Source organism: Haliotis rubra, unplaced genomic scaffold (assembly GCF_003918875.1).
Source record: "Haliotis rubra isolate DU_JTF1 unplaced genomic scaffold, ASM391887v1 Scf217, whole genome shotgun sequence".
Classification (NCBI taxonomy): domain Eukaryota; kingdom Metazoa; phylum Mollusca; class Gastropoda; order Lepetellida; family Haliotidae; genus Haliotis; species Haliotis rubra.
Window position 1 is genome coordinate 233,945 of NW_025766192.1, and position 14,036 is coordinate 247,980.

Consider the following 14,036-nt stretch of genomic DNA (forward strand, 5'->3'; position numbering starts at 1 on the left):
TGAAGCCCATTTTTGGTGTCCCCCGGCCGTGATATTGCTGGAATATTGCTAAAAGAGGCCGAAAACCAAACTCATTTCACTCAACCATTGTGGGCAATGAAGAGGGGAAGTCACGAGTGACAACGCAAATTAGATATGTATATTGTTGGTGATTGTTTTGTGCGGTCGTTTTTAATAAAGGCGGAACGCATTAATCATGCGAGACAGAACAGGTTATGCTAATGTTTATGCTCTCAATAGGTGTAGTAGAGGGATGATTTATAGATCCATGAATTTTCAGTTATGTATTTTCCGATTACGACGAACGGGAGTTCATTGCACAGATTTTTGACTTTCTGACGAATCAAAACGAACCATATGAAAAGATACCTTTAAGAGTGGGTCGGTCTTTTACATTGACCGAGGCCAATCGCCGTCACTCAGCTTCCCAGTATGGGTCCTGTCTTACACTGGAGTTGTAGCTTAAGAGATGGACAAAAGCAAAGTAATCTATGTGAGCGTAGAACCTTGTGTTGCGTTAATTATTGTATGAATGTGCGCCCGTACATGAATGTGATGTGGATGGCTTGGAGTCACGGTCGTCCGACCCCCTCACTCCTTGACTTAACGACCTTAGACGATCAGGCGAGGGTAGAGTTCGGGCTTACCCCCCAGGGCCCCGTTCCTGAAAGCGATCGTAGCGCTACTACAGTCGTAAGTCTATGTTAAAGTATGGGAGTTACGGTCATCTTAGCGCTACGATCGCTTTCAGGAACGGGGCCCAGGACAACATGAAACGGCAATACGAGGAGCTGACTGTTGTACGCAGCTACGACACTATGCTGGTTTTAGGGGACATCTAAATGTGAGTGAGTGAGTTTAGTTTTACGCCGCACTCAGAAATATTCCAGCTATATGGCGGCAGTCTGTAAATAATCGAGTCTGGACCAGACAATCCAGTGATCAACAGCATGCGCATCGATCTGCGCAATTGGGAACCGATGACATATGTCAACCAAATCAGCGAGCCTGCCCAACCGATCCCGGTAGTCGCCTCTTATGACAAGCATGGTCGCCTTTTGTGGCAAGCATGGGTTGCTGAAGACCCATTCTACCGACATCTAAATGTACCGGATGGGCAAGATGTTTGTGAGGTGGTAGACTGCGTGTGATTGTAACCGGTCGTGGATCGATGCTCATCATATCAATCACCTGGTTTTCTGGCCCAGACTCTCTTATATAGTTGGAATACTGCTGATTTCACGTTTATGCAACAGTCACCTCGTGCGGATACCGGGTTTGAATTGGCACACAGCAACCTATCTTGGCCGAAAGCGATATCAGCTTCTGAGTGGAACTGGTGGTCATGCTTGGATAAATAGTTGATTCAGTTGATTCACGATGGCGTGAATCGCTGCTCTTAATATCAATCACTGGATTGTCTGGCTCATATTTTGATTGGTATGTTAAACACCAAACAAGCAACAAACAAACAAAAGCAAAATGCATCAGTGGATAACATTAGTTATTAATAGTTTGTAAGACATGAGATAAAATACAACATGTTGTTAGTGTAGCTGATTTGAAACATTTACATTTTTTTATTAAAAAATCCCAATCAAACAGACACAATAGGATTAAGATAAGATCTTTTACACTAATCCCTCAAACACCCACCCTACCTTCAACGAGACCATCGTACTGAGTCGGAGTAAATGGTCTGATATTTATGTGATTGTTAACCCGCTACCAATAGTTTACGTCGAAAACAGTTTCTGTTTCGTCACGAACGCATCTCCCAAACACATCCAAGGCGTCTCCATCCTCCAAGTCGTGTAACCGGTTCTTCGCTTGATATCATATTGTCATCGATTACCGATACATCCACACAAACATATCACAGCACTGACTGTAAAAGTCAATATTCATTGATAATTAGCAGTTTGTATTGAAATAAGACGTTCAGTTTTTGCCCGGCAGCGAACAGGGCATTGTCAGTTGTCGATTCAGACATAAACTTGTTTGCACACTCGCAGAGACCGACATACTCAATGATGTGTTTCGGTGCTTATAATGTGGGACATTCCAAGGCGTTTATGTACTGTTTTCATCAGTTACATTCGATGTAATGAATAATTCATGACAACTGCAGGTAATTTGAGCTATCAGGACCTTTTGTAGTTTTTAACGTTTTACTAATCTACATGAACCATTGAGGCAAGTAGTGGCAAGCTGTGGGAAAGCTTCCGTCGTGGAGTAAACTGTACTTCACACCATTTGCTTGGGTTCAATACTGTGACTACTATCTGTTTGTTTGTTGGCTGTTTAACGCCACACTTAGTAATATTCTGTCTATTAACGGCGATCTATAAATAAGACAATCTAGTGATTGACATGAAGGTCATTGATTTTTCCAATTGGCATATAATGACACATCAACCAAGTCAGCGAGCCTGACCACCCGAAACCGTAAATCCCTACTTGCGAAAAGCATGGGTTGCTGAAGATCAATTCTCTGACGGATTTTCACCGGGAGAGACAAGCATGGGTTGCTGAAGATCAATTCTTACTCGGATCTTCACGGATATGGAGTCTAGAGATAGTTCATCAGCAATGGATTGGTTTAGTTTAAACATATTTTATTCACAATGTGAAAAGGATCGGAGACAAGTTCTTTCAACTTATTAAACCCCTCTCCGAAGATATTTACAATAACTAATTACATCACAAGCAATTACTAGAAACAGAGACAGAGAAAGACTGAAAGATAACAGGGGGAAATGCTATAATACAAAAGGTGTATAGAGAGAAGACTACTGGAATTGTGGACAAGCAATGGATTTGTGGACATGCAGTAGCAGAATGTTGTTCAGACGTTCCTGTGTCATTGTAGATCTGATGTATGACTTCAGGCGTCGAAGCGTGGAGAAGGTGCGTTCTGATGTTGCTGTGGTGACAGGAATAGTCAAGTAGATCTTCAAAAGGGTGCTTATCTCCTTGAACAGGTGCCTTATTACAGGTGATGAGTTGATAATTGATACAACAGTGTCAATATTTGTGACTTCCATGATTAAGCATCCTCTTTCAGTGGAGACAGATTTCACTGTGTCATGAAGCATGGAAAGCTGTGTGTTCAATCGAACAAAGTCAACATCATCTTTGTAGAGTTCTCTGATGTCAGAAGATATTTGAAAATTCCGTCCGTTTGCAGCGGACAGCAACAGTTGCTCTATCTCCACAGTAGCGTTAAATCCTTTCTGTGAGAATCTCCGCTTTAGTTGCTCTGTAATCTTCCACAGAAGGAAACGTGTGAGTATTAGATGCATCATCCAATCTCTTGGGCCTCTTCCGGTAGCGTGGTAGACGTGGAGGATCAGTTTTGTCTTCAGCTTCATCAACATGTAGAACTCCTCAGCTTATCATAATACGCGAGTACTTGCTCTGCTCCCTTTTGTGCGTCCTTTGTCGTTGTTTCAACGCTTTGAATGGAGGAAGACAATTGCTCTGATGCAGCAACAATTTTGGAAGAAACTTTCAGCCCAAAATACACACTAAACTGGTCAAACTGTGAAAGTAAACCGCCTGCAACCCTGGCATACTCATCGTGACCCTTGTTGATTTCTTCAAATGCTTTTCGAAGAGTGTCAAAGTTCTCCAAAACAGAGTTGATTGATCCTGTTCAAACTGTCCAACGTGTTGGACACAGAGGTCGTAAGCCACGAGTTCTTTCAGTTTGAGGCACATCCATGTCTTTCAGTTTGAGGACTCCTTCTCAATGGATGGAGCTTTTTGAAGATTCTTGAATAGGTGTTCTCGTTTTGGAGAATATTTAATGTGCTTGTTCACTTCAATTGTGATGCCAAGAGCATCCCTGAGAGGTTTGCATGGTCTAGTGGCTTCCTGCAAAGCCAAGTTGATACAGTGGGCGAGGCAATGGACATGAACTGCCTGTGGTTCTTCTTTGCAGTTGGACAGCAACTGCATTGACATGGCCTTGAAAATTACTTGCACCATCATAGCCTTGACCTCGGCAATTCGATAGTGGTAAGTCACAATTGATGAGTGTGTCTTTTAGTACTTCTGTTAGTGTTGCTGATGTTGTGGAAGGAACCTCATATAGGCCAATAGCATCCTCATGGACACCCAACGGATACATATGACAACTTGTTCCTTGTTTGATGTGTCTCTTGTTTCATCCGCCATAACGGCAAAGAACCTGGCAGCTTTGATTCTCTCAAGAATCTTCAGTCACACAGCTCGGCACAGGAGCATCAATTGCTCATTCACAATTGCAGGTGACATATATGTTTTCTCACATAACCATGTCTTCCTCTTCAATATGCCCTCGAAGCGCTAATCCTTGCCTTGATAAGAATAAGAGACATGACAGCTCCACAAGCAGAAGCTTTCTTTTGCCAGAAGTAAACTTGTGACACTGTCATTACCATGTTTCTTGTGTTTTGCAAGGGCATCTCTGTGATATGAACACTTATCATGCTTTTTTGAACTTATCTCCAGACTTTTTCCAATTGTTGAAACCTTCTGATGTGAATGTTGCTTCAGGTTGTCTAGAGGTAGGATGCTTCTGCAGATCACTGTCCTGTAAGCCAGTCTGCAATAAAAGCAGAAAACTTTGTTTCTTGTTGTACACAGAGTAAGCTCAGGATATTCATGAAACCATGAGAACGAGAATGATCTCTCAGGTTTCGTAGTTGTCTTTTTCAAGGTTGATGCAGCATTTGGCTGATAAGGCTCACTAAGTTCAGAACAACAAGGTGAATTGCACACATGTTGACGTTCATCCTCATCACTTCCGGACGATGATTGGAGCTCATATGTCAGAGAACTCTCCACTGAAACATCCTTACTCTTGCTTTCACTGGTGATGTCTGGAACTGGGTTTATATGAGACTGAGAGTCTTGTGTCCGGGAAATTCTGATGGTTTTGTCTCACTTTGAGATTGCTTCTTGCTCTGAACTGATAACATAAAATCCAACGTCCTCTGTTTCTTTTATTTCTTTTTTTTTCACTTTCTGCCAAGTCAGCATCAACATGTTTTTTCTCAGTATCCAAACAAGCAACAAAATGATTTGGTGACCAGTTCTTAGTATTTGTGTTTGTACAATGTGTCCACATGATGCAGACAGGTTCCTCCTCCGCATCATTCAGAGGGTGTATTGTTTGATTGAGTACATGTCTGTGTAGCCACATTTTGGATTTTGGGATAGATAAATTGAACGGGTCGTTTCAGAACATTTGGTAAACTGAACATGTGTAAAACTGATGAATATTCTCCATTTCTTGTTGTTTCCATCACTAAATGTCTGTAACGCTGCATGTTGTCACCCTCTGCAGACTGACTTTCGGATGACGTCAAAATATACTATAACAGTGATCCGTTACCTTTGGCTTCAGAAACACTTGTCAGTTTTGATTCGTTTAAGTAATGTTCTTCATAAGATCAAAAAACACCTCTCACTCGAAGTTCAGTATAATAATCTTCAAAACCAAAGCAGAGTTGAGACGCTGACCTCCAAAAACAGTTTCCATCTCCATAACATCTGACTGGGGTAAGATGTGTAGGAGCATCATCTGGATATAACATTCTAGCAACATGATCAATACTGAATTGCATATTGCGATAGTTTGGCAAATGATTTAAATCCAGTTCAAATTTGTTTGTGTTTGACTTTGCAATTTCTCCACAAAGAGTGTCCCAGCCCTTGTCTGCAGCGTTAGAATACTTCACAAGAAGGTCTTCATAATAACTTATTCTCTCTATATTTGGTCTTAAATATCTGAAAAATAAGAAATTGGAGTCACTGTCATTATTCTTTATGATAATCATATTTTGGGTGCTGACAAATAGAATAATAGGGTACTGAAAAACAATAGTTTTATACTATAAATATATTATAATTACATTCAATAACAACGAAGAAGTGAGCGCAGCTCACATACCCCTGCTTATAGTCTGATCGCCTTCAATAACATTATTGAATACCAAAATAATATTTTAGGAAAACTTTCAATTTTGGCGTCATGCAATTGAAAGCCACAATCCACAATGGCACCATAAGGGTAAGTTCCATGCCAAATTTGAAGTTTGTAAGTGGTATAGTTTTTGAGTTATGCTCCGGAAATAAAACTAAGTCGGAAATTTGGGCCGTTTTGGGGTGAAAATTTCAACAATTTGGGCAGTACAGAATTGAAACCCCCAAAAGGCACAATGCCACCATAAGAGCAAGTTCCATGCCAAATTTGAAGTTTGTAAGTGGTATAGTTTTAGAGTTATGCTCAGGGAAACCATTCCGGACGCACGGAGACACGGACGTAGCGCGGGTATAATAATGCAGCCATTCTTATTTCATACATGAATTCGGCTTTCAGATAAAACCAGCTCTCTCACTGCCAATGTATGAGTTTGAAATCGTGTCTTATTGATATTGTTTAGATTTTCAATAAATAAATCAAACAGCACCTATTATACTTTAAATATGGCTAATACTGTCAACTAAATGTTACTGTATAGACTACACGGTAATGTCAATGTATGTTGTCAACTTACCGCTGATTCAAATCCATCGAAGCCATGTTGGCTGTTAATAACAGTGTCAGCCTGACTACCTCTACTTTCACTTTTGAGTGACAAGAATTATAAAATTTGGATTCTATCATTAGCGGAATTTTGTTGTTGATCATGTTATATTTTCAAAGGCTTGAATTTGTGTTTTATTCTCCATTTTGGTCCCTAACTTTTTGGTGGGGTGGGTTTTTTCTGGGATATTTTAAGGATATTTTTATGTACAAAATTGATTAACACTCCCCCCCCAGTACGTGTGTACAAAATTGATAATCCCCCTAGCTCGCAAGAAAAAAATGGGTGACCCCTTCTTAAAATCATCATTGCAGAGAGTGCAACACGATGTCTCTTGTGCTATCCGACTCTATGATATTTTGCAAACAATTTGCCGAAACGCCGATAGTTGTGATGTTGGCAGTGGTTATGATGATTGTGGTGAGGATGGTGCTGACGGCGGTGGTGGTAGTGGTGGTACAGATGCTAAACAACAAATAAAAAATACCCCTTAATTCAGGCCTCTGGTCAGTTGTTCGTTGTTCTGTCTTGGTATATTATTTTCATATTTACTCCACCGACACATCTCCCGCAGGCCTAATCACAGGCTGATGGCCACAAGACTTGTCGAGGAAGGGAGACAACTCCTGCAGGCCAGCTACAGCTTCCCCGTTCAAAACCCAGGGGCCATTCAACACCATTTATTGAAGCGTACGTACAATATAATGAACTGGTACAAAATATTTCAGTCCCCAAGATAAGAAGTAAATAAATACACACGAAGCAATGTGAAGAAACAGCGCAGCAAAAATTTCAGATTAATAATCTGTATACCGAATAGTAATAAGAATGTTATATTGACGTCAAGTTGTCTTCATGTGTCCTTTGTGTTGACTTGGCTCGAGGTACCCGTGTGGTGGTGGTGGTTGTGGTGGTGGTGGTATAGCTTAGGGCGAATTGGATCAGAAGTAGGGTCTATTTGCGCCCAAAACCCGTGTGCTTCTTCGTGCGGAGTTATGTCCCTTAGGTGTTAGTGAACAGCCGTCGCAAGGTTCGAATCCAGTATTTGCCTAGATAATGATTATACGAATGCTGGTAGGTTTCAACCAAAGTGGTAATTAAAACGTCAGTTTAATCTGAAAAATAGTTGGTTTTTGGTGTCAATTTGTAACCCTCATCGTTTTTCATATCATAAATTTAGTTTTGTAACCAGCTTGAGAAAGATCTTCCTTGGCGTGACGAGAGAACGCTTTTAGCACTCTCTTAACCCGCCTTCTCGACTCACCGAGGAAAGCGTCATTGTACCCAAATGATATACTAAAACATACTTCGGAGACTAAATATCACTTAGAAGATAACATTCTGCGATTGCAAGTTAGATCTAGGCTTCCTGTCGATATAATCGTGCCTGGAACAAGGTTACGTATAGTCTTGTCACGTATAGCTATGGTACGTACCGTTATGTTAGGTATAGCTATGTCACGTATAGCTATGGTACGTACCTTTATGTTAGGTATAGCTATGTCACGTATAGCTATGGTACGTACCGTTATGTTAGGTATAGCTATATCACGTATAGCTATGGTACGTACCGTTATGTTACGTATAGCTATGTCACGTATAGCTATGGTACGTACCGTTATGTTACGTATAGCTATGTCACGTATAGCTATGGTACGTACCGTTATGTTGCGTATAACTTTGTTACGTATAGCTATGTCATGTACATCTATGTTACGGAGGCCTTTGTCACGTACAGCTTTGTTACGTATAGCTAGGTCACGTATAGCTATGGTACGTACCGTTATGTTACGTATAGCTTTGTCACGTATAGCTATGGTACGTACCGTTATGTTACGTATAGCTATGGTACGTAACGTTATGTTACGTATAGCTATGTCACGTATAGCTATGGTACGTACCGTTATGTGACGTATAGCTATGGCACGTACCGTTATGTTACGTATAGCTATGTCACGTATAGCTATGGTACGTACCGTTATGTTATGTATAGCTATGTCACGTATAGCTATGGTACGTACCGTTATGTTAGGTATAGCTATGTTACGTATAGCTATGGTACGTACCGTTATGTTACGTATAACTTTGTTACGTATATGTCATGTACATATATGTTACGTACAGAATTGTTACACACAGGGACTTTACGGTACAGCTAATGTCACGTACAGCTCTACTGAAACAACATCAAGTCCTGGTGGCCACCTGTTTCGACATTACAGTTTGCTTGACTCTGAACTTAACTTTTCCCTTCCCTCTGACAGACTGTTTTGTTTAATAAAACCTTTAATTTAAAATCAACAACACATATACATAAGTACAAAAAACAAAGAAGTGTAAAAGTTAAGAGGCAAAAGAGTAAGTGAAACAACTTGTCCCCGAAACCTCATAATTATATCCGCGGTAGGTTTATCAGACACCGTGTTGAACCCCAACCTGCAGTTAGTGAGTGAGTATGGTTTTACATATACAGCTGGGGACACCGGAAAATGGGCTTCACCCATTGTACCCGTGAGGGGAATAAAACCCAGGTCTTCGGCGTGACGAGTGAACGATTTAACCACTAGCCTACCCCACCGCCCCCAACCAACCTGCAATTAACTTACGTATACCTCAATATATAATTAACTATCTAATTTTCTTACTTCAGTTAGTATGAAACATGTTTTCGCTGCGTTTCGAATAGCAATCCTTGTAACAAGTAACGTCACACAACGGAACTGATTTGTTTTCGCTGCGTTTCGAATAGCAATCCTTGTAACAAGTAACGTCACACAACGGAACTGATTTGTAATCTGAAATGCCGAGTAGGAGAGAAAGTATACCCTTATGTTTAGTCTGTATTAAGTTTGAAGTGCCACGTCGACTGCTGGTAAACTATCAACGTGTTGGTAAAGTGTAGAAGTTTTTGTCAAATCAACATTTCAAGTATATACTGTTTTGCCCTGTGTAATGATGGAAATCAACTTTACAAGTGTATACTTTCTTTTGTCCTGTGTAATAGTAATCATCAACTTTACAGGTGTATTTATTCTTTTACCCTTTGTAATAATGAAAATCACCTTTACAAGTGTATCTTTTCTTTGGCCCTGTGTAGGAATTACACCCTTTAACCTAAGATAGTATTGGTTCGAACAGACTTTAAACTCCAATGAAAATGTGAGCTCACCGAGACCATATAAAAGTACATCGGCCTAAATATTAATATCTCAAAAGCCTTTCATATGTCTCAGTTGATGTTTAATCAAATAGATATTATGTTTTCTCCGACACTGTTTGCTTTGTTCATGAATAGCTATAGGTTAATGACATGGTGAAGGTAAAAATACCGTTTCACACGCACTCCCAGCTCTGACAGCTTCAAAGTATTAAAATTCCCGGGCGGAATATTCAAGTGAGGCTGTGTCCAATATGTGTCATAAATCTTCAGTTCTATGGACTTTCGATTATTTTTGGATCAGTATTGTGGCAGGAGGAACCCAGTCAGTTACGGGTCAATGGTAAACAAAGTGGTTCTGTTTGTATGACACCGTGACGCATTTGCCGCTGCCATAGTCCTCTTTTGTATGCCGATTTACTTTATTGCGCTGTCGCCTCACACTCGTTGAAAAGATTGCGCCTTTAGTCAGTGTTTGAAAGGACAGGATTCCAAATTATTACCGAGTGTGAGAAGTTATATGAAAGCGATATTATGTTTTGAAAAAAGAAACTGGTTTAGCGGGTTGGACTGACTCTGGACAATATGTTCCTTATGTTTTTAGATGGGCGCTCCGGTAGACAGTGTACCTTACGTTGAAGGTCAGATCTGAAACACCCGGTCTGTGAATCTGTTGGTGTTTATAGACCTACTGTCTGGGGAAGTGACTTTATGGGAAATGTGTACATGGCAATAATTTGAAGACAGTGAAGCAGGTAAGACACTTTGATATTATGGCAGAATTTGCTCGTTTTATTTTCGAGACTGTTGTGTCGGGATTGGTGAGAGAATGCTGTTAAATGCCATTGTCAATAATCCAGTTACGTTTTACACATACTGATAGTCCGGCTTCTAGACGACTGGATTTAGATTTTGACACTAAAAGCCAGGCAGATCGTATTTCATAACAAGCGAGTTTACTCGTGACCAATGCAAACTTGGAATGCCAACGTGTGTATATGTGTGCGTGGACGCGTGTGTTATAAGAATCATAAATTGAATATCTATGTAGGGTGTGCACATGTGCGTAGGTACGCGCGTGTGTGTTTGGCGAACCATTTGTGGAATGCCCATGTAGGGTGTGACCCGTGAAGGTCCGTGTTAGAATTGATCTTCAGTAACCCATGATTGTCGTAAGAGCCGACTAACGGGATCGGGTGGTCAGGCTTGCTGACTTGGTTGACACATGTCATCGGTTCCCAATTGCGCAGATCGATGCTCATGCTGTTTGGTCCAGACTCGATTATTTACAGACCGCCGCCATATAGCTGGAATATTGCTGAGTGCGGCGTAAAACTAAACTCACTCACTCACTCACTCAGACCATGTAGGGTGTGCACATGGAGAACGTACGCGCGTGTAGTGCCAGGAGGAAGGTGAGGTGAGGAGAAATTGGGTTTAACGTCGTGCTTGAGAATATTTCGCTCATATGACGACGTGCATGCGTGTGTATGTGTATGTGCGGCTGCTTGTACCAGCCCAGACTGAAGCTGGTTTTATAGTGCTAGCCCACTGAGATACCATGCCGAAGTGAAGCATGAATACCCCACACAGACACATTATACTGACTCCGAGCCGACCAGTCCTTGTTGTGCCCATTAATGCCGAGCGCCAGGCAGGGACCAACAAGTACCATATTTTAACGTCTTTTGGTATGACGCGGTCGGGGATCGAACCCGCGACCTTCCGCTCACCGGGCGGACGCTCTAACCACTACACCACGGAGGCGGTCCGCCAGGAGGAAGGGGGTGGAGGGCTACTGATGTTTGGATGTATACAAAAACTGTATACTGAGCAACAACAAGTGATATCTTATATACCAGCGCCTAGAGCATGCACTAATGCGTGGATATGTGCGCTATATAAATATCCAATAATGATATCGATGGTTTGTATAACAGTCAGGTTCGAACCACCGCCATTCCACTCTCTGGACAGGCACTCTGTCAACTGCACCACGCAGGTGGTCAGTTATGAGAGACTTACACATACATATATATTCTGATAAAATACCAATATAATACTGTTAAGAAGTAAGACTGACTGACTGACTGACTGAGTTTTGGTTTTACGCCGCTTTTAGCAATATATCACGGCGGGGGACACCAGAAATGGGCTTCAGTCATTGTACCCATGTGGGGATTCGAACCCGGGTCTTCGGGGTGACGAGCCAACGCTTTAACCGGTACGCTACCCCACCGCCCCTAAGAAGTAGGAAGTTAAGAGGCATATCATTTATATAAAAGCCACTTGCGTCGTTGTAGAATACTAAAAGAGGTTATGACACACAATCAGGTCAGTTCGTTTTGATTAATAAGCACTGAAAACCTCCCTGTATTTGGCAACATATCAAACTTATTGCATACTTTAGGGTCTTTAATTAAATGGTCCTCTTCGGGTCATCATATATGGGGCACTTATATGTACCTCATCTTCAACACAATTATTTTGGTACATCGGACACAGTGTATTCTCAACTGCGAGATTTTCATATCGTCCAGTTTTAAACTCTGACTGGTTCTATTCCACATCTAAATTTTGCAAAAGCACTTCTGGCCCCGATTTCTCGAAACAAACTTAAGTTTTTACTCAAATTTGAAACTGAGTTTGACTATATATTTGAAACAGCTGAATTTTAACTCAGCTGCATTTTTAAAATAAAAAAAGCCCAAACAACTTCAGTATTCTATTAACCAAACTCAAATTATCTACTATGTTTGAATTTAATATCGATTTCAGTTCATTCTGGGAAATGCGTTTTCTCAAATTTGAGTAAAAACTCTAACTTAAGTCAAAACTCAGACTTAAGTTTGTTTCGAGAAATCGGGGCCTGTAGTTTCCTGGCATATTCGAGATTATGTATAGTGATTATTACACGAACAAGTGTGGCATACAACTTATACGAAACGAGTGTGAAATTTTGCACGAATTTCGTTTAAGTCGTATGGCACACTTGCACGTGTGTAATAACTTCTTTATTATCGATTTTATTCATGTACAATTGGGCAGTAAAACAGGTAAGCAAGTGTGACGACCCAGTTAATTGACGTCACGTTCAGTTGTTTAATGACGTCACAGACGACGAAATACAGAAACAATGGTTGATATGTGTACATGTGCACATATGATATATATGACACTGGTTAGGTTTCACCATATGGGTAATAAGTTTCGTTACAATACTTGGGGTCTAACTGGTGACTATCATAATTAGGTCTAATGACCAGGACCCAGTTGTATCAACGCGTAATTATGTAATCATCAATTAAACACTAATCATTGATTAAATTCTTAATGTTTGATTAGTTAATAAAGTGTTTAAATACGGTTGTATAAACCCTTATTTAAACACCCATTAACTAAGTATGCCTCTAATAAAGGTCCCGTCATTAAACCATGATTAACTTAGGGGAATCCCCTAATTATTATCCATGATGCATTGCAGGTAAACACTCATCTATAGTCTGCATAATGGCTGCCGTCAGAAATCGCAGTAAAAACTTTGAAAGTTGTGAAATACAGGCCTAGTTGAAGATCATATCAGTGTGTTAAACAGCAAACTGACTAACTCCATTACTAATGACAAAAAAGAAGCAGATATGGGACAAAATAATGTCTGAGCTCAATAGCTTTGGGGTAAGCAATAGAACGTCCAAAGAAATCAATACAAAATGGAACAACATGTTTCAAAATGCAAATAAAAAAGTGTTTTCAGAATAAATATGGTCTACTACAATAAATGTGTCAATTTCTTATGTAAATATTATTCAAACAATCAAAAACTTTCAAAAAACATAGAATGTATACCCTATATCCACGTATGATATGATATTGAACAAAACTAAATGTAGATACTGAAATCAGTTTCATGAAAGAGTATCTGAACTATACGCAAAATACACATCATAATACTGACAGTGTAATCGGAAGGATAGGGCGATTGTGTTTACTCTTGTTCAGCCGACCTTCACCTCAAAGAAATTGCCTAATATGTGCAACAAGGTTGACGTATGACATCACTATCGCTGACCGATTTATTACAAAATGGCCACAAGGGTACACAGGATTTGGCGAGGACTCTTCCCTTGATTCAGGGATCATTTGTACATAAATATGTGATGTAAGTAATCAGAATTATTCTGACTCTCTGTGTATTGTTATATGTTTTTATAGTTTTCATTGGATAAATAAGAGAAGAAGCCAGAAATGCTGATAATTACCGTTGTCATTCTGCGTTATTTTGCATCAGTCATGGCGTCACG

The 14,036-nt window shown here is 40.3% G+C and overlaps 1 long non-coding RNA gene across 1 annotated transcript in view; it reads left to right on the forward strand.

The window, feature by feature from the left end:
- The window catches only part of LOC124277037, a 15,479-nt gene extending 2,395 nt beyond the window's left edge, over window positions 1-13,084 (forward strand). Inside the window, exons 2-3 of the long non-coding RNA XR_006898724.1 lie at window positions 1,736-1,740; window positions 12,989-13,084. This is a non-coding gene — a long non-coding RNA (uncharacterized LOC124277037). The remainder of the gene's footprint in view (window positions 1-1,735; window positions 1,741-12,988) is intronic.
- Window positions 13,085-14,036: the final 952 nt, after the last annotated feature.